Source organism: Falco rusticolus, chromosome 17, assembly GCF_015220075.1.
Source record: "Falco rusticolus isolate bFalRus1 chromosome 17, bFalRus1.pri, whole genome shotgun sequence".
Lineage (NCBI taxonomy): Eukaryota > Metazoa > Chordata > Aves > Falconiformes > Falconidae > Falco > Falco rusticolus.
In genome coordinates, this window is record NC_051203.1 from 6,176,886 (window position 1) to 6,195,894 (window position 19,009).

Here is a 19,009-nt window from a genome sequence, read left to right on the forward strand (position 1 = left end):
CCCAGGCTTGCTGGTACTTTTGATAAAGGGAGCCCCGTTCCTGCCTCCTCATCCTTTCTGCAGTGCCCCTGCTCACAGGTGGGGACACCTTTAAAGCTTAAACCCAGAAAGTACTTTAGCATTTGCGGCTACCAGTTGGGGTTCAGCCTTTCTTGTGATTTCAGGCAACTTTAATGATACTGGCGGTGTCGGGAGAGGCGATCGGCAGCAGCACTGCTGCCCCAGGGTTGTAACTCATGGAAAAGCCATCCCAGGCTTTCCCTTTGGCAACAAGTTGGGCCTTTTGTGGAGCGCTGCCTTGCAACCAGCCATCCCTCCCCAGCTTCCACGCCTCCCAGCTCATCTGCCTAATTAGCTGGTAGCTTCACCCAGCCAGGCAGTGGGCATGGAAAAAACAGGTCTGCTGCAGTCAGAGGAGGGGTGGTGTTTTCAGCAGAGGAGTCTGTTCAGTCCCGTCTGTGTGCTCTGGTAGCACACTCATGGCTTTGGAGCTCGCCTGCCCCCACAGAACTTGTCAGATGCTGGTGTGTGTTAAACTATCCTTTATGGTCTGATCCCTGGCAAGGACATGGCACCCTCTGGAGCACTGCATCAGGGTGCTGCGCGGCTGCTGATGCGAGATGAAGTACATGCTCAGTGACCCCTGCATCCACGTTATCAGGCAAAGGAGCTGCTGTCAGTACAGTGTCAGTGATGTGGGTATGCACTGTTAATAACATAATTAAGTCATTATTCCTAATGAGACACTGCAATCTCATCTGTAAAGAAAACATTATGCTTGCACTTCAAAAGCTCATGTTGAGCTCTTTGTAATGCGCATTTCTCTTCCTGACTCTTTCATGACTATAGTTTAAAAAACACTATTATTGTAAGTTGGGAGAGGACCAGTTCCTTTTCTGCGCAGTTTAAGTCCAGACAATCAGGACACCATCATCATGCAGTCAGCACCTCTACTTCTAACAATTAGAGCAATAATAATGTGTTATTAGCCTGTACAGTGTGAAATACGCTTTCATTTAAATGTGCTGTTGATGTGTGTTACTGAGCTGACTTCTGCTCTCTAGTCCTGTGATTGTATCAGCCAGGAATCCAAGCTCATTATGTGATTGCAAATTGTTTCTGGATTTCATTAAATCAGCAAATGGGCATTAGGTAGATATTTACATCAGCTGAACTTGTGATAATTTATCCAATTGGGCAGGTTTTATTTTGGAATAAAAAAGTCCTGAGGGATTATGATCCATTTTCCTTTGTCTGCATAAGTCTCAGTGCAACCCCTGCAATTCAGCTGCAAAACCAGGCAAAGAATTGCAATCCCACTGCAGGTGCTGGGGATAACAGTGTTTTCCCTTCAGTCTTTCACTGCCGCCACATACCAGGAAAAGGGGAGTGAACTGCTGGTATAATTTAACAATATCAATGGATTTAGACCGGGGAGGTCAGAAAAGACATTCTTGTGGTGACCCATGTTTTATGTAAACAGAAGGTTGTAATAAATTGCAATATTTCTTTACAAAACCGCGACGTTAAGGGCCACTGGATATTTTGGGCTGTCTAGGACATAGCAGGTTGTATCCTGTATGTGACAGGATGCAGAGACTCAACTATCTTTGCCTTATAACCTTGTGTTGCTGCTGAGGTGGTGTGGGGTAGAACTCCACTGTTTGGGGATGTCAGCAGGTCTTACCCGCTTCAAGCAGGTGTAAGTGGTGACGTCAATAACACTGTAGATGTCCCTGAAATAATCGGATTTGTTATAAATTGGAAAATGCACTGAGGGAGAGACAAGGTGTGGACACAGGATTTAACACCCTGTTGACAGACTGAATTTGCTGACGAGCAGTCCCCCATTGCACAAGAGATAAGGTGCAGCAGCACAGCAGTGAAATGGGCTCCAGCGCAGGCAGTCTGTCTGTGGGGTCTGTCCATGGGGTCACATCCCTCCTGCTAAAGGAGAAAGGCGGCACGTGGAACTGAAAGAAATGAAGATTCAGATATATTCCTTTTTGAACTTGCTAGGAAAATCCCTCTGATAGCAGCTGAGATTGGACCCCTTTCTCCTTCTCTTCTAATAATTTCATAATCAGGTTCACATTCGTCCCGATCTAATTGTACTTTCAAAGTCTGACTCAGCAATAAATGTTATCAGATCCCATTCAAACGTGCAGAAAACTGAAGAAAACAAAAAGTCAGCCTTCCCAGAACAGACATTAAGTAGGTGCTTTGTCTTGCTGAGTCAGGCCCTGAGCGTCCCTGGACCCTTATTGTTCTGAAACTTAGAAGATGGTGCACAACCCATAAAACAGATATGTGCTTGATTAATTGGATACAATAAAACTCTTTGGTCAGTAGTGCTGAGTGGGAAAAGCTGCAGATATCCTGGTATTTGGGGCAAAGTTTATTAAACCTTTAATTTTAAAGGAAACCTTGGGTAAAGCCTTCCAGAATGCCCACATCCTTCCATGTATATCGAGCCTCTTAAAGGACATGAGTCTCCGTGTGCAGTTTCTGTCTACGGGAACGTTTGGGGTTTTTTACTGACTTTACAGCTTTTGAAACAGAAGTTATTGCTGGTATCTTGTCTCTGCATGTTTTCCAGATGCAGCCTCATGTTTTTAACGTAGAGCTAGTAACTTCCAAGGTTCACAGATCTCACAATAATGTTTGTATTTAGAGGAAACAAGTTGCTCAGCCACCGGTGTTAAGCATCCTTACAGGCAGATGATGTTGCCACACCAACTGCCCCACTGCGAGAGGAGTGGCTGAGCTCTGCTGCTGAGGCTGCAGAGGCCAAGTCCTGCAGAGAAAGAAAATGTGGAAATCCCTCTGCTGAGATTACCCTGCCTCCAGCTATACAAATTAAGAAAGTGATTCACCTGCTCGCTCCCAGCATGGTGGTCCCCAGGGAAGGAGATACCTCGCTAGGACTTGAGCCATTAAGAACAGGGATTTATAGATCAGTATCAGCAGCGACGAGTTGTACCTGGAAGCAAAATTGCACTGCGTATTTCTGCTGCATGCACAAAGACTGTGAGTGGGAGAACTAGAGCATGGTTTTCTCTCAGTCAGAGCGGAGGATGAGTGGGGGCTCTGAGCTGTGTTTGTCTCCTGGCCACCGACTTGCTAGGGATTTTGGATAAGTCATTTAATCTCTGTGTCTTAAGTTTCCTTGTCTGTAAAGCGAGATGAGTAATATTCAGCATTTTTGTTGGAGTGCCGGATGAAAGGCAGGGTGAATGCAAAAATGTTATTGCTCTAGCCTCAGACTTCAACAAATCCCCTGCTCGTGTCCCTGAAATTCCGCAAGTGAAGGGAGCGGAGTGCTGGGGAGGGCCCCCGCGCTGCCTGGCACAGCCCACTGCCTGCAGCCTGCCCTTGGGCACCCCGGGGGACGGTGGCTGCGCCCCTCGCCCTGTCCCCGGTGATGTGGAGGGGGCAAGGCTGGGCTGGCCAGCAAGAGCTGCCCTCTGCGTTTGAGGTAGAGGTGCATGGAGAGCTAGGCAGTCAGATCGTGGGAGCTGTTATGGCTCTTTGTGGTGCATTTATAGCTTTTTAACCAGAAAAATATTAAAAAGTTCTGCTGATATTTGTTGACATTAGCTCTTCTTGAGTATGTATTTTAAAGCTGAGCTAGTTTGCTAGGACTGAGGAGGTAATCTAACGGATCACAGGACCCTGCACAGTGACACTGGTGAACTTCTGACCCAATCCTCTTCAGGCAGGGCTGCTATCGCTCGCAAACCCCAAGTGACACAAAACCAGCCTCAGGACATACATGTGTCGTTTTGTCTTTCTGCATTTCCTCTGCTTCTCCTTGGCTACAGAGATACTTTACTTCAACGTTAGGACTCTTCATTCTTTATGCTTCTTTTTTTAAAAAAATAGAAGAAATCACACTGTTATTAAGTGCTGCGTTTCAGGAAACTTAAGTCGTGCAGGCGATGGGCCGATGGCCACAGCGGCCTCGAAGCTACCGCCCGCATCCTGCGCGGGCACCGCCAGCACCGTCCCCTCGGTAAGGAGCCGCGCTCGGCCTTGCTTGGTGCCCGCGGGGGGGGTCACCCGGTGCCAGCGCCCGGCCCGTCTCCACCAGGCCCGTGGCGGCGGCGGGCCGGGCCGGTGTCCGGGCGGGCGGGAGGGTCCCGGTGGGCCTGAGGGGAGGCCGAGGCCCAGCTGCCGCCATGGCCCCGCAGGCAGGCCCGGGACTGCCCTCGCCGGCGCCCTTCGCCCGGGCTGCGAGGAGGGAGAACCGCGGGTCCCCGCGGCGGGGGGGAGCGGTGGCCCCGGCACCTGCCCGGGCCCGCGGGCGCCGCCGCCCGGAACTTTTCGCGGGCCTCCCCGGTCACGTCCCCGCCCGCCGCCCCGGCTCCGCGCCCCGGCCCGCTGGCTCCTCCCCAGGCCGCGGCCGGTGAGGGCGGAGCGGACGCGGCGCCGCCGCCGCGCACAGCAGCCGAGCCCCGAGCTGAGCGGCGGCGGGAGGCGGCCCGGAAGGCGGCGGGTGAGCGGGGCGGCCGGGGCCGGTGGCGGGGGGCCCCGCGGGCGGCGACAGCGGCGGGCCGGCCCCGGGCGCTCCCGCTGGGGCCTGGCCGCGCTGAGGCCGCGGGGCCGCGTCCCGGCGGCGGGGCGGGAGCGAGCGGGTCGGGGGGGCGGCGGGGGTCCGGGCGGCGAGGCGGTGTCAGCGGGGACGGGCTGAGCGCTCCCTCCCCGGGGGCGCGGCGAAGCCCGGGCGGCAGCGCGGGGTGGGAGGCGGCTTCGCCCCGGCCCTGGCCGCGGCGGGGCGGGAGGGCTGCCTGCGCTGGGCCCGGGGCGGTGCGGGGCTCCCCGCTGCCGGGCCCGCCCGTCCCGCGGCGGCGGCGCTGCCCGGCTGGCCACGGGCGCAGGCTGGACATCCATCTTGTGCGGCTGTGCCGGGGCCGCCGGCTCCCGGACGGGCAGCGAGGGCGGCCGGGCTCCGGGTGAGGGGAGGCGGCCAGACGCCGGGAGACTGCTGGGGCCGAGGCGGGGGCGGGCTGGCCGTCGGCACAGCGAAGGGTGTCGCCGTGCCTCGGGAAATAACCAAAATTCTTTCGGTGTTTCGTATGGTCAGGTGTGCCCAGCGCTCGAGGGGAGCGTGCGGCGGCTCCCCCTTCCCCGAGGTGTGAAGGGGCGCGGGACGCTCGCGCCAGGGCCCCCAGGACCGCCGGAGGTAATGGGGCAGCGAGGCCCGTGGGCGCCTGGCGGGGCAAGGGCTGAGCCTTGGCCGAGCCCCTGCGGCCCTGCCCGGGTGAGGGCTGGAGCCGTGGGCAGGTGGGCCAGGCCGAGGGCATGGCCTGCTGCTGGAAGCCCCTTGCTGAGCGATGCGCTGCCCACCCTCGTCCTCCAGGCCTGGGGACCACTTGCCTCGGACCAGTTCAGCTCTGAAATGGTATCTCGCACTTCCTGCAGTCACTCTGAAGAGATGGTTTAAAGAGAAGCCGTTCTCCGTTTAGGGGAACTTTTCTATTTCGGTACTTTTCCTTAATTTGCGTCTTTGCGTATGATGCTTGAGCCACGGTGCGTGTGGCTCTGGTGCGACACATTCACAGCAGGAGGGTCAGGGTTTGGACACACCGAGTCAATACCAACCACCGCAGAACGGGAATCGCCTCTTGGGTTTTGCTTTGCTCACGACTTGGAAAGAGCTGCAAACAGGAAGGGCAAACCATGAAAACGCTGGGTTTTTTCCTTTCAGTAGCTTAACAAGGGAGATAATATTTCTTAAAATAGTCGTTTCACTAGAAAACGCCTGTCTGCCTTCGGCGTATTATATCGGCACTCTATAATTTCTGTTGCTTCTGTAATTCTCCCTGAGTATTGCTGCATGTGAAAAGAGACGCCAGATTATTTGAAGAGTTAAGTTGAGGAAACTGGCTGTTGAGAGTGGCTGTCTGCCACAAAATGTTTCACTGTTGTGATTTTTGTTGCTTTTTCTTACTGAAAACGGTATGTCATTAACTCTCACTGGTGCTAGCAGATCCCTCAGATTCTGAAAGGGTTTTAATGTGGGAATACGGGAGACTTTTAGACAGTACGGGATGAAGCTATGGAGAAAGTAGTGGTGTTGGCAATCAAAGGTCTGTGCCATTAATGAGAAGTTATCTGAAATTAGGCAACTTAAAGGGAAGTTTTAGATGGGGCACCCTTGCCTTTGTGCTGTCTGCAACTTTTTTATTTTTTAGAAGTGGTATAGTTTGCCGTGTCCCGAGTATGAAATGCTGTCTGATTATTCTGACATCATTATCACGTTGCTATAGTGACTTCATTATGCTGGGAATGCTGTGTTCACATCCTGTTGCTGTGGAAAATATCAGTGTGATAAAGAAAAACATCTAATGTCCCGTTCATCACTGTGGCAGAAAAAATGCCATTGATTTATTGATGTGATTGTCTGAAGACTGACAGCATATTCTAACAAAAGTTTGTAATGTTGAGTCAAGAGCCGGGAAATTGTCACTTGCCGTTCTCAGCAGATTGTCCCTTCCTTCCGTGTTGTGCCAGGTAGCAGAAGTTGTGAAATCCTCATTTTGGGAATGAGAATGAGGATACGCATGTCGTTCTTCAAGGTGGAGTCGGCAGGAAATGCTGTGTTCACATACACTGCTTCTAAAAATAATCTGTTTTCATGTGCAGTATTTTCTATGCACCAGGGAGGAGTGTTTGTGTTCTGTCAGGCTAAGATCATCCACAAAAGTGAGTTATACTTCTTAAAAGCGGATATTTCTTACAACTTTTGTAACCGTAGGAGAGTATGGCCAGAAGGGTGTAGGTGGCCTGATCAAGGGACCATGTACGGTGCAAACGAAACCTTGGTGACCTTTAGGAGGCCCAGCCGGTGCTGGCAGACCCAAGAGTTGTTAATTCTGAAGACTCAAAGGAAGCTAAGTGGTGTGCCTGTCATCACGTGTCTTGGCTCTCGTGTGGCAGTTTTTAGGGTAAGTAGCTTTACTGAAGGTTTTGAGAGGACTGCGTGCCAAATGGACTAAACTACTAGCACAGTATAATTCCAGTGACACGTTAATGCTTTTATTTGGAGACTAATGTTTATGCAGTGTATCAGAATGGTTTATATTTGAAATCTTAAGCTGCAAGTATACAGACGCAGACTATTTGTGATACGTTTCATGGCTGTTCATCCAGTCTGAGGACTGTTCTTAAAAAACTGAAATGTAATTAGGTGGCAGTAGCGCAACATGTGGACATACTCTTAACATAAAAGTTTTAATTGTGTATTGAATCATAGTCTTGGCATAAACAACTCTAAACGTTTGTACTATATATTGCAGTGTTTTTTCTTCTGCCATGCACATGCAGGGTGTACGCGGTGGCACTTTAAACTTGTACTGAGTATTTGGAGAGCAGATTGCTTCTGTGCAGCTTTACAGAGATACTTAAAAAAATCAAGAGGAATCCTACTGTTCTGAGAGCAGGAACACGCTATCTGTTTATACTAGTGAAAAGGAAGTGAGTCTTTTGAACGTACATAAAGTTCAAGTCTTTACTCTTTACATTTGAAATGTTTTTTACTGATAGCTCTTTGAAATTTGGAATTCCCCTTGGTCAACTTTCAACCTTGCTGAAATCAGTTCTGCAGAGTGCTGCAGGGCTCGGCCAGCTGAGTCTGGCTGTGGATCCTGATCAAAGCGTTTGTTTTAGGGTAATATCAGAGACTTCATATTTTATCACTTTCTTTTCATTTCTGATGAGCCAGATTAATGTTAAACATCAGGCACTTCTGGTAGCTTTGTGTGTTTAATTCTGCAGAAGCAGGTTCAAGGGAGACCTAATGTTTAAAACTTGGTCAAGTCCTGGGGTTGTGTTTGGACTTTTTTTGGCCTTGATTTGTATGTTTGTTGGTTTTAAGAGGAGATAGTGGGGATGGTAGTTAAGAGTACAGCCTGAATTAATTTTTATGCTGAGCTCTGAAGTAGTTATTTGTTTTTACTCATTTATTCAATAGGTAATAGGAAATTAAGCAGAATTTTAATGAAAGCATCTTCTTAAAGGGGTGCTTATAAATCCCAGGGTCAAATTTTTATTTAGGTATTTGTGTTTGTACTTTGTAAAAGCTTCTGATCCTGGAAACATGACCCCTAATGGCCAAGATAAGGATATTAGAAAGTTGGAAAGAAAAGTTAATCTTGCTGAGCTATCTTGGTTGATCCAGTCGGTCTTGTTCAGATGCTAAAACTTGTGTGAGGTGTTTCGTTTTACTTGCTGCAGTACTGAAGTCTGGTGGCAGCCAGGATTTGAGATTTTTCAGGTTTCTAGACTGCTCTTTGGATATAAATCGATGTCCCAAAAAGTTCACCCCTCAAACAGGTTTCTCCTTGGATTATATCCTGGCATCGTAAGCACAGGGAGGACAAAGGAGGACCTAGCTTTTTGTTCATAAAGCACAGGTTGGAATGAGACTACAGCTGTGTTGGCTCATGAATGTTATCCAGCAGACTGAAAAGACAATATGCTTCCCACTGCTAGTGTTGCAAATACAATAAACTTCAGCATATTTCAGTTAATGGAAATGGTTAAATAGAGCATAAAGCTGTGAAGATTAATTTATTTCAATCCTACATATACAAGTGATAGATTGCATTAGTCAGTCCAAGAAAAGAGGCACAATTTTTATGGGTAAAACTTTTTCTTGTTAAAGCTGTACAGTTAGAAGTAGTAGTAGGTTATTAATCTTCTGTACAATAAGACTAGAGCTCTTAGGCAAGCCATAGATTTAACTCTTTTGCTTCCCCATTCTTGAATTTTTGTTGCTGAGCATTCAGGAGCACTTGGAAGTGAGAACCAAGTAGGAGTCTAACTGATCCAGTTTAGTGTCTCCAACACTAATATTACAATTAAAAAAAAAAAATCTGTTTTGGTTAAATGAAAAACTGTTGAAATAATATTCCAGAAGAGAAAGGATTAAAATAAGTGTGAAGAAGATACACTTTCATTAATAGCTTCTGAGTAAGATGGATTAAAAAAAATTTAAAACTACTGAATGTAAACTGTCTGTGGGTACACCTTTTATATAAATATGTTGAAATAGAATAAACCTTTGATTAGCCTGCATATATACTTGCAAATTACATGTTCAAAAAATAATATCTAGCCATATGTCATTATTTCTGTATTTCAGTGTTGCTTTTAGCTTTCTTCCCTAAAGCCCTATACTACCCGGGAAAGTTATTGCAGGAATGATAACTTACTTAAATATTCTTTAATAGTCCAAACCAAATGTAGTTTAGATTTGTGTTTGAGACAGGTCTGTGTTCTAAGTGGCTTGGTGTGAGGTTGTCAGGCCCTGCTCTTGGCTGGGTGACTGGTTCTGCTCTGAAGCGTTGCCCACTCTTGTTTTACTGCCTGTATTTGTGTCCCTGCCTGCAGGCTTCCAGGGAGGTCCCAGCGCTCAGAGGATGGAGCTGCCTCTGCAGGGGGTTAGCAGCTTTAGGGTTGGACTGCTCAGGGACCAGAAGGCAAATGAAGGGTTTGAACTCCATAGTGTGATGTTATATAAACAAGGCGAAGTTTAGCCATATGTTGACTGACTGATTCTCTGGAAAACAGTCCTGTATCACAGCTAATAGATTCCTTGTGTGTATCTTTTTTTTTTTTTCTTTTTAGAATGGAATATTTTGGTTAGAAGGGATCTACAATCTAGTCCAACTTTCTCCTTAAGATTTCTTGATTTATACGTGAACAGGCTCTCCAGAATGCATGGTTTCTTTTGATTTATAAAATAGACAAGAATTTAGAGTAAATGCTGGCTTTCCTAGCCATACCTTTTGAGTTTTTAAAAAATGCAAATTACATGCTTTTTAAGATTGCTCTTTAGCTAGTGGACCTGGCATTTGTTCCAATAATGTCAGATTTTTAGGAGAACCCTGGTTGTAGTATATAAAAAAATGTTGTATTTCATGGATCATCACCAGGATTGAAAGCAACTATAACATGAAATGGCTTTGATGTAAGCTCTGAGGCTCCAGCTGAGTGTGCTTTGAGTTGATTAGCTTTTTGCTCAGTTGTCAGAGCAGGCCCTGAAAAAGCATCTTCCAAGGTCAGAGTGGATTTGCTGTGTGTGACAGTACCGAGAGGGCAGAGTAGGTAACTTAGATTTCTGTAGATAGTGTCTTCCATGTGCAAAAAAAACCCCAAACTTTTTTCAAATTATATGTAGTATGATGTATGACATAGATGTTTCATGCTTGTTGAGATCAATTGTAGTGTTAGAAGCAAAGGAAATTGAGAACGTTTGTCAAATTCTGTTTGCGGATGAGCAAGATAGGTTCTGAAACTTCATGGTGGGAGTTTGGTTTTGCCTCAGCATCCATAGATGTGTCACCAAGGACTGACCCCACCTGTCTCTTGGAGCCTGCCATGGCAAGGGAAAGGCAGCACCGCATGCTGAAGGAACAAGAGGCCATGGTGACAAGTGGCAGCAAGGGAGACTTCGGTTAAAGCAAGAATGGACCGCCCCTGTGGACCTGCCCAGGACCTTTTGGAGTCGCTGTCATTGGAGATAGGCAGAACGTGACTGGGCAAGATCTTGAATGACTTGATCTGACTTTGAAGCTAGCCCCATTTGGAGTAGGGTGTTGCAGCAGAGATCTTTGGAGATTCATTGCAATCTGAATTACCCTCTGTTTCAGTGTGTTTACGTGGCACATTTGTATTACCTGGTGGAGTTGGCAAGCTCCAGTGGCCAGAGCTTCAGGCAGTTGGTTTCATGGTCACTAAATAGTCACACACTCCAGCGTTGTCCTCCTTGCCCTGGTACGTGCGCTCTTAGATGTTGAGGTAATTCAGGGAGCTTAGTGAGCTGAAAACTGAGCTAATCCCAAAAATATATGTGTAATTTTCAACCAGATCACTTCTCGCTCTGACTCATTGTGTGGTTGTGCAAGTACCACTGCTGATAGAGGGAAGGAGTTGCAGAGAAGGAGAAACTGCAGTTCCTGACTGCATCTGGCTGAGGGCAGTGTCCTTCTGTTGGTCTTGGGCTGGGACTGTAGAGGTGACATGTTGGCTATCTGCTTTGCCTGGTGCATCTGGAAGGAAGGTGACCCGTGGCTTCTTATGGATGGTGGATAAATAGGTGAATGTTTGCTCTTTGTCCTCAGTGGTAATATATTGTTATTTGCAAGGAACATCTTGCATTTATGGGAGTTTGTATCGAGCTGCCTTTCTTTTGCAAGAAATTTAGCATCCTCACTGCTTGGTTTTTGGTTGGCTTTCCTTGTTGTGTTGGTGACTGTTAAGACATCATCTATGAGTGGTTTTACATGTCTGCTGGCTGACCAAAACCATTTGGAGCTAAATGGCTCATTATTAGAATCTTCATGTTCTTTGCTGTGATAGTGGTAGATCTGTTAATTAATGCCTGTTTTCTGAGTCCCTTCTGAAGAAAGGGGAGTGCAGGGGGAAGCTGTAGAGACCCTAGGGACAGCTGAGCTTCGGTCAGGACACATCAGTGCTTCTGGTACCTGGTATTTACACCAAAGCGCTTTGTTACGGTGATAGACCTGCTGATGCCATTTCTGTTCCAGGTTTGGTATAAAAAAGTTTTCATCTTCAAAGCTCTGAATGGGACAGAAACTGGTTACTGAGAGATCGCTTCTCTTCTTGCAAATACGGCAATAATTAAGGTTGTCTAAAGTAGTCCATTTAATGATATTAAAATGATGAGGCTGTGGGAAGATGGGCGGTGTTCAAGGAGGAGGCACTAAATGTTACATTCCTAATCAGAAATGGTGTGTTTAAACTTAAATTACATTCATCTGCTGTGGGAAGATCCTCTGAGGTGTGTGTGGGAAGAAATGGGACACCAGGAATCTTCCCTAATTTTGATTGCCAATCATTTTGGGTTTTACAACTTCCTATTAGCAGATTGCACTTACAGCACTGTAGTAGCCAGTACATCTAGTTGAAGGTGAGATTTAAAGCTGTTGTTTCTGTTTCTCCTGTGATAGTAGTCCACAGGGCATGACAAAGGGCTCGTTTCTCACAGTGTCAGCTGGCTGAAGCAGGTAGGGTAGCTCTGCGTGAATCTGAATGTGGCCACATGAAGACGATGTTTTGATGTGTGTTACTGCTTCGTGCTGCAAGTGGCCCAGCAGGTACTGGGTGCTGGGGGTTGGAAATACCTGCTATACCTGAACAGGCACTTCCTCAGCGCAGCTGCAGTGGCTTGACATGGACCCAGGTGAAAGCGCATATTTAATTTTTTTGATTGAGAAATTCAGATGCTGACAAAAGCAGACCTCAGTATGTTTTGAAAGCTGCTGTTTGTTTTCCTTTGAACAAAATCCTTTATCTGGGGAGAAAGTCTGACCCATCACCGGACTTTTGTAACAGGTAACGTAGGTCAAATGGTAAAAAAAAAAAGGCTGCTTACTGCCCAGGGCTGCAGGTGACTGGCTTGGCTTTCTCAACTTTTTCACTTTGACTGAAAATATGGTGAGCCAAGCAGTAGCAGTCCTGTTGAGCAGGTGGCCTGAGTCATTAAGGTTTGTTGTTTATTTTGAATATTGATAAGAGAGAAAATATTTAAGTCCATCTGGGGCACTGTAAACAAGAGGTCTGGGTATGTCCACAGCAGTGGCAGTGTTATGGCTGAAACAGATCTTTATTAATCGTTTAAATGATGCAGTCAAAAATATCTGCTGCGCTAGTGCTTCATGCGCTCGTGTAAGGTGTAGAACGAGAATTGCTGTAATAGGTAATTGTTTCCCTGTCAAAAGTTACTGCAAAAAACCTTATTTTTGGAAATGCACTGCAACTAGTAGCATGCAGTGTGTTTGTCAATCGGTTTTGTTGCATAACTGCTGCTTGCTGGAGCATTACAGAAAAACAGACAGTTGCATTGCTCTTCTGAGTGGCTAGAACTGCAAATTCAGGGCTGGCTGGAATTTTCAGGGGGGTTTGTTGAAGTATTTGTTGAATCAAATGATGTTGTGTTCTGGAGTGCTATAATACTGGAAAAAATTGAATTTTTGAAATTTAAATTCAGGTGTTGTGTGTGAACTGGTAGGTATGAAATCTGCTCTTTGAAAGATCTGAGCATCCTATGGCTGTAGCTGGCTGCAGCTGTAGTTGAGAGCTTGGCGCTTTTAGAAGTAAGAGCACTATTAGCTTTTGTCCAAGTGAATAATCTGTATGGAATTGGGCATCTCTCACGTTTTTAACACATTTGTTGGAAATAGACCCTTATTCTGGAAAGCAGAGTATGTGGGAGGAGCAGTTTGGCTGGATGTGTTGGTTGCAGTGCCTTTTATGTTGCTTTTTATGTAATATACTTTTCTCTAATGCAAATAAACTTGAAGCTGTAGGGAGGGGCTCCAGTGAAGAGGAAAACTTTCATTACAGACAGCTGACATGCAGAATAATATCTATTTATATGCCGCCTATCATGTGATAGTTTAAAGTAAATCATAGTTCACTGGGTAAGGTTATTTCTGGTGCAATTCTCCTTTTTTGCGTAAGTAGTTACATTCCAGCACATCTTGTTTTACCCTGAGATTTGGTGTGTTAGTACTGTGCTGCGTAACCATTACTGGCTGTTGGGCCTAAAGAGCAGAAGTTTTAAATACAGGTGAAGATAAAATAAGTTTAGCCAATTGTTGCTTTCTGCTTTGGATTATAACAGTAATTGTAGTTGAAAATAACATTAAGATTAAAGATACTGACTGAAATAGTTCCAGACAGCCTTTCTCATGAAATATTTATGCATTTAGGGCTTTTAACTCATCAGATCACTCATAGGGATTACAATATTATTGTGGCTTTGTCTTGTTTCATGAATACACTGCATTGGCATATTGATCACTAGAATGCACTCAAATTTAGAATAAAGCTTTTTCAGGAATCTCATTTAAAGTGATCAAACAGATGTTTAATGGTCCAGGGAGCTTTCCTCAATGGTGCAATTCCAAGAAAGTGGGCCTTTTCCTTTATTCTGTAATTGCAGGACTTCATAGCCTCTGTCTGTTAGATGAACTGCTTTCTCTAAACCTTCACCGTAAACACAATACGAAGTCCAAGTCAGTTTAGTACTAAAGCAAGCTTGAGTGGGGCGGTGGGGTAGCTACACATACCATCAGCAGGTGTCAGAAAGACTAAGCCATGTCTATAGGGCTGAGAGGCTGAAACTTCTTTTATTGTCCTTTTCATGCCAAGTCCATATTAACTGCATCTGTATGGGCAGAAATTTGAAAAAAGTTTGAAAAGTATTTTAAAACCAATGACAGTAAGTGCCCATTGCGTTTGTGTGGCTGATGTTGTATTTGTAGATTTACTCTAGGAAAAACAGTTGAATGGGGGTTTGAACTTTGATGGAAAGGTGTCTTAACCAAAATGGAAATCATAGAAATCGTGGATAACGGCAATTAACATTCAAATGAAGTGTGGTATGTTCTAAGGTCTTGCTCAGAGTGCAGAACTGACTGTCTCCAGGCCATACGTTTAGCAAGTTTGCATACTAATATGGGAGAGGTTTTTTTTCCTATTGCCTTATGCCTTATCATTTCAAACACAGAAAGAAAGATGACTTTTTTTGTTCCTGTTTGAATACTGTTCCTGAGGTGGAGGGGAAGAACTGGCTGGTGCCAGTCGTGCTCATCGTGTTAGCTGCTGTAGGATGTGTCCTCTCTTCCTTGTGAGTTAAGCATAGCATCTCTTCTTCTGGGAGCAGGAGTCTGACTGCCTGTGGGTTTTTTTTGTTGTTGTTGTTTAAAGACAGCTGTATAATAATCTATTTTGGTTGTAATCAAGTTTGACCTATAAATACTGAAATGGCTCATGTAAAACTGATTTAAACTGTCAGAGCTGTTTCCTTTAGGGGTTAATGTCACCTTTTATTTTCCATAAAGGAAATTCCAGGATGAATTGTCTAAGTAGTTTTGCCCTCTTAGGCCCAGCCGATTCAGGAGGATTTAAAAACTTCAGAGAATCCCCAGTGCAGAGGTGGGATCTGCCAGCGGTTCGGTTCTCTACCCTCCTGACCTGGAAGTGCTCTTTGTGATGCCCTTCAGGCTCCAGCACTAAAGTGTTAATAACATTTTTGAATATTCCTTCAGTTACAATCATAGAAGAAAATTTCATTTTCATTGTAAAAGAAAATTCCGTTTCCACCCCCATCTGCCCCCAGGTTCCAGAAAGCAGCATTAAAGGGACTGAGCTAAATACTGAAGTATTAAGTACTGTATTGAAGAACTTAATTTATAAAAAGTGATGAAACTGTTACTTTCCCCTCTATTTTAGGTATTCTGAACTGCTATTCAGGTTCCTATCAAGCCTTAAAATTTGTAGTGAAAACATTTCAAGAGGTACTGTTCCACTTTGTGATGCTAAAACACATCCATCATTAACTGTATTTAGGTACTCATTACATGGATACTCATTGCTGTAGGGGTTTTTGTTAAACTGATAAACAATGTAGTATTAATAAGTGGCCATATGGTAAGTGGGGCTTTTAATTCAAAAAATCATTGTTAAAACAGGCGTTTAATTAGCCGCCGTTGTGTGGGAACAGTAGGTGTTTTCGTTGCTTGTAGCTGACATGCACTAAACAGTAAAGTATTTTTAAGGCAGTGAAAATCTCTAGACTGCATATGCAAACCTGACCTTTAGATCAGTCTACATGGTCACATCCAGTATATACACACAAACTGATTATTGCAGCTTTGCCAGTAAGATTTAAAGAATCTTAATATTTTCTGGAATTTGTAAGTTAGCCCAGTCTCCTGAAAAGCTGGGCAGTGGTCCATGCTAACAGATGACACGTTTTTAGAGGCTTAATATTAGTCTTGGAATTTATTACTGATGGGTAGAAATACATTTCAAAGAGTGGTTTAAACATTACAGTTTTTTCAAGAAGTTTCAAAGAAACCTTAATCGGGAGGAATCTGTATCGGTCTCTCCATGAAAGGTTTGATGCTGGGGACCAAATACAGCCAAACTGGGTTCTAGCCCCCAGCAGTGACCAGTGCCTGGGCTTTGTGGCCAGTGTCTGGTCACTGTTTCTGCAGAAATAAAATAATTAAAGTACAGGCTGAAATTGCAGTGGCGGTCTGCCTACCTCATGTCACTTATTTACTCTAATTACATAAACCAGGAAGAACATAGTTAAGAATGTTGCCAAGCTACTATCAGCACAATGAATTGCTCTTACAAAATATAATATAGTTTGTGTTTTGCGGTGATTGAGCCTCCTAGAGTCTGTTTGGAATTTAATCTGTATTTGAAAGGGTCAGAACGCTTTTTTCCACTACAGAAAAGGGAGGAAGAAAACCTTTATAGGACTTAAAATTCCGTGGCAAGTGGTGGATGTGGTAGACAACAGATGGAGGAAGTCCCATGAACAGCTTCTAGGTCTGATGTTTATGCCCTTAACCATTTACATGTTTTGCTGATGAGGGAGGGGGAAAGGAATTATTTTTCTTTTTTTCTTTCGAAGAAGCTGTCAAGAACTCCTGTGAACTGTGCAAATTTCTCTGCTGAAAATACTCGAGTAGCTCTAGATGAGGAGAGCTGTGGCTGATGGTGGTGTTGCTTGGGAGGACCTCTGTTCTGCCGGCTGGCTGCTACGCAGGCATCGGCTGTCTGATTCATTGCCATTCTGTTTCCATAATGTGGCTGCACAACACTTACTCTTAAACTGTTTTGTATATATAATTGAAAAAAGTCTATTTTCTCCTAAATCTGCACAGTTTAGGTGGATGTCTCTCCTCCTGTTAGCAGATCAGTGCTCATTAGTATTAAATTTGCAGCAGTGCTGCAGTCCATTTGGAGGGGAGACTGCCAATTACAGCGAGTGACGTAGAGGCTTGTTCTAATTTGGGGATGCAGTGTGTGTTGGTCTTTGAGTTTTGCTCCTGGCTTCCTTTCCCCTGCCTTTGTCAGTCTGGCACATGCCCCTAGCAACTTTCTGCAAATGCAGACCAATAGGACAAAAAATAAATTAGCCATTTCAGCAGGGCAGGCTTTAGCTGCCCAGAGTACTTGTTCCTTGTCTGAAGGGCTTCTATTGCAAAGCAATTTAAAATAAGTCGGCAGTCACTGCCGCAGAAGTTAACATTATGATATTCAAAACTGCAAGTTCAGCATGAAGCTGGTTGCAGCAAATTGCAGACTGGGGAGGATCAATCTCAGTATCTTTGTGTGTAAAATCACTTTTTCAAATTACAGAATTGCTGCTATTTTCAAAGACGTTTGTGTCGCCGACTTGTTTGTGTGTGCTGTAGTTAATTTGCTGAAAGCTCCGGTTCAGCACAAACTGAAGTCGGAAAGGACGGCTCTGTTGCTAGAGGACTTTACTCTTAGCCCAGGCTTTTATGGCTTTGGCCCTGCATCAGTAACCTTCACAATACACCACGGAAGATGTGGAATTACGCAGAAACTGGCGTTTTGGATGTGGCTCAGAGCAGCGCATGGTCAGGCTTTGAGATTTTCAGAATGGATGCGTGCGAGATTTGAAGGCTGGTCTCTGGCATTTTCTGGTTGAACACCTCAAGTAACATCTCAGAACAATGACGTTCTTCTCAAGGGTTCTCAAATACCTGTTTGCTTACTTGGCTTGTCACTAGCTTATTTCTCGTGTGTGCTTCTTGCTGTGGTTTTGTTTTTTTTTTTTTATCTAGTACTTCAAAAACACCCACCCCCCCATGTTTAGATTGAAATTACTGATTTGTGATTGCCTCTCACTTAGACAAGGTATATTATTAAAATGTTGCTGCCTTCTTGTTTGTAAATTTATGAATTATCGATGAAAGTTCTCAATTAGAAATACTAGAATGTTACGATATTGAAATACTGTTACGCTTTTCACTCATCACGGTGAATTCAATTTATTAAAATGCTTTTTAGTGTAGTAGTGGCTCAGGATTAAATTGAATTCCCAAGTCTTCTTGTAGGGAACTGGAACTCACTTGTGAGTTGCTTCAGTTCTTTGGCATACTTGGGCTTCCCCTGAGAAGCACATGTGTTTCTGAATGTCCAAAATACCTGTTTTCTAAATGCTGAAATTACTGAACTATAAAATAGGTTGATTAGGCAATGTAAATTCCTGCCTGGAACCAAAATGTTTCCTTGTTTTTACACGAAATCACTTAGGTTTTGGCCTGCATTGAATTTAGGAGGACAGAAGCTTACAAACCTGGAGGGACTGGATGTGTAGTGCAGAAGCAGTAATGCTCCACAGTTGGGTGGCGACTCGTCCTACAACATGATTATGCATACGGTTATACACTTGTCTTGATTTGTATTTGATCGGATGTTGAAAGCAGTCAGTGGAAATGATAATATTTTTACTGTTAAAACTGCAAAATTGGGGGTGAGATTCCTGCCGTAATGTATGAAGATGTATGCTATTATATAATGTCATTATATAAAATACATTGACTTGGGTGTCAACTACCGCAGTGACAACGACTAATGAAACAGAAGCAGACTCTGAAGACTGGCAAATGGAGGTTTGTCAAATTGTACTTTAAAGTCACATTGAAGTCCTGCTTTCTGCTTAGTTTTGTCTCTTTTTTTTTTTTTTTTTTTTTTTGGGGGGGGGGGGGGGGGGGGGTGCGTTGTCCCTCTCATTCTTCTGGTGTTGATGGCCTCAGGAAAGGTGGAGCAGGCTTTCTGTGTACCCTAAAGGTGATGGGGAGATTGACTGCCTTGGGGAAGGGACTTGGCGAGTGCGTCCATGGCAGTGATTTTTATTATTTAAGTAAATTCTGTGCTAACTAACAGGATAACTCTATGGGGGTGTTTGTCTCGTTACTTTTTAGGGAAGGTATTTGTTAATTAATTGTGTGATTTGCAGACAAACACCCTTTCATGTGTGATCCACCATCCCTCTTCCCGGCACATTTCCTTAGCTCACATGTAACAATTGCATAATTGTTGGCAGCTTTGATTAATGTTAGGGAAGTATTTAACATGCTTTTGACTTCATTGAGTAATTTAATATCTAAGAACATGGTGTATAACATATTAGGGAGCAGATGGT

The 19,009-nt window shown here is 44.8% G+C and overlaps 1 protein-coding gene across 4 annotated transcripts in view; it reads left to right on the forward strand.

Moving 5' to 3' along the window:
• Window positions 1-3,817: 3,817 nt before the first annotated feature.
• RAP1A (RAP1A, member of RAS oncogene family) overlaps window positions 3,818-19,009 on the forward strand; it is a 42,440-nt gene continuing 27,248 nt past the window's right edge. Inside the window, exon 1 of one of the 4 annotated variants that reach the window (XM_037410168.1) lies at window positions 3,818-4,015. The gene's annotated coding sequence lies outside the window, so the exon portion shown is untranslated. Of the gene's footprint in view, window positions 4,016-4,371; window positions 4,499-4,832; window positions 4,956-12,449; window positions 12,516-19,009 lie in introns of those variants that run through there. The other 3 variants (XM_037410166.1, XM_037410167.1, XM_037410169.1) reach the window with 3 other exon arrangements.